The sequence below is a fragment of the Cryptomeria japonica genome, chromosome 4 (genome assembly GCF_030272615.1).
Source record: "Cryptomeria japonica chromosome 4, Sugi_1.0, whole genome shotgun sequence".
NCBI classification, from domain to species: Eukaryota; Viridiplantae; Streptophyta; class Pinopsida; order Cupressales; family Cupressaceae; genus Cryptomeria; species Cryptomeria japonica.
This window is the reverse complement of record NC_081408.1, coordinates 347,842,850-347,845,446: the sequence shown is the minus strand read 5'-3', so window position 1 is coordinate 347,845,446 and position 2,597 is coordinate 347,842,850.

Genomic DNA, 2,597 nt, shown 5'->3' with positions numbered 1-2,597 from the left:
AAAATATTGCATTGCATCATATACATATTTGCATCCATATCATAAGCATCACATAAGAACATCTCATCACATAGGTACACATGCATATAGCTTCCGCAAAGATGAATAATCTCATATATATATAAAGTGTCATGATACAATGATGTCAAAATCATATGGCTACAATCACCCGCAGGTGTCTACATCATTATATAAAATGGTACAAAACTGATACAGAGGAACTCACTGATCACTCCTGCCAACACTATTGGTAGTGCTAATCCTATCCATGTCATGGTATCCCATGCCACGTGTCCTACCCTCATCTCTAGTCTTGGATCCTAGAACACTCATCTCAGTGCATCCCTGTCTCCATCTCAATCGTAGGGTACTAACTCCCCATCGATCGGTATCCGCAGAATCCTATATACATCCTCCAGGGTGACTGTCATCTCACCCATCGGCAGATGAAACGTGCACGTCTCAGAGTGCCATCTCTCAGCTAATGCAGTCAGCAGTCCCATGTTCGCTCGAAACTCAGGCACATACAACACATGTTTCAAACCCATCTCCTCGATGGTAGCTCTATCCTCGAGCGACAACTCAGGTCGCAACCTCTGCGTCGACGGGAATCTCTCTCATGACTCTAGCATCAGCAAATACTCCTGCAGTCAAACAACTCAATCATGTCAGTTATAGTGGCATTCATTGTTTATCACAAAATGCTACTCGCTATCTAAATGCAGATGGTTATCTATCCTAGTGACACTCACTGTTCATCACAAAGTGTTGCTATTTATCCTAGTGGTACTCATTGTTCATCACAAAGTACTACGTGTGTGACACTCCCTGTTCATCACAAAGTGTTACTCACATTTGCACTCCCTGTTCATCACAAAGTGCTGCTCATATTTCAGTACTCCTTGTTTATCACAAAGTACTCTATCTTGGTACTCGCTATTCATCACAAAGTGCCTTGATCTATCCTAGTCTTCCTAGAGGGCCTGCTTGAGTGTATCCTCTCAGTAGCTTATCCAATCGACAGTATATGTTTATCACAGAACTGCCGATTTGACCTAGAAGATGCAAATTCATACTTTTCAAATGCAAACACGCTTTCCTGACATAAACGTGCATTTATTACATTACCTAGTATGCATTAATGACAACAATAAATGCGTCAAAGTACGAGGAGGTTTTGTGGTACTCACTGGCTCTCCTACCTCTACTGGCCTCTGGAATCGGTGAGCGCGGTCAAATCTATGAACCAAAGCCATCGCTGCTGACTGTTGCTGCTCTTTTCTCGCTCTGCACTATGATCTCGTGAAGGTGTAGATGACAATGAGGATGTCTTTTGCCCGTGGTCTATCTTATAGCCTACCCTAGCCCTCGCCTTCATTTCCCGAGTCAGTCTTCTTCATCCCATGACTCTATCACTTTATTCGGTCAGTCCATTCTAGCCTTTCTTTCTTATCGAGAGATTGTCTGCAATCTTTTCAGACATTTTCATCCAATCTCTCGAGGGGGCATATTATTCCCATTCTGGGGCAACTCTGTATCAGTTCATCTTATCTTCTTTGAAACAACGCGACAAGCCGCATTGTCTCAAAGAGGGGCAAAATGTAGACACCTAAAATTGTCATGTCTAATTAAATAAATATTTTATTTATTTAATTATCTAAGCCTAATTCTTCTATTAATTAAATAAATCTTTATTTATTTAATTAATTCATTTATCCTCTTCTAGCCTTATTTCTCATTTAAATAAATACATTTATTTATTTAAATTATCCTTTTCCTAAATTAAATAAATATTTTTATTTATTTAATTATCCTACTTCTTCTATTAATTAAATAAATCTTTATTTATTTAATTAATTCATTAGCTTTTTCTACCCATGACACATGTCATTCATCTCTTAATTCATACACTACCTACCCCTTTCATTATTTTATTATTTCTTTTACCTACCCTCTAATCATAGCCGACCTCCTTTTACACCTCTCAATCTTATCCCTCCATTTCATATAGTGTCTTCTATATAAGGAGATGCTTTCTTCATTGTCAGACCCTAATCACTCATGCTAATGATCTTTCATGCAACTTGCTACACTATGATCCTACTTGCAACCACATTCCGTTCTTTGTTGAGCTCTTGTGCATATAAAAATCTGAGAGCAAATATATATATCAAGCAAGATCAATGGAGATAGGAAGAATGGAGATCAAAACCCTATTGGGCATGTGATGGTATAATCTTTGTGATTTCATGTGATTTGCATTGTCTTAGGTAATCTTCATATGTTATGGTGGATCTTTGTTGATTGTTAGGCTAGGGTTTAGTGGTTGAATTCATTTAGCCTTTCAATATTGTTATTATTGTTATCCATTTTCACCATAAACAGCCTCTATGAATCAATCTAAGTTTAGTGTGCCCAAATTTGATGTTGCGAGCCCACTTTCTCTTGACATTGTTCGAGCTATCCCCCCTAAGCATGTTGAAATCCCGCAGTTGGAGATTTATAATGGTAAAGGTGATCCTCTAACACATGTTAAGACCTTTCAAACAATATGTACTGATTTTGCTCATGACCAAAGGTTGCTTGCAAAACTATTT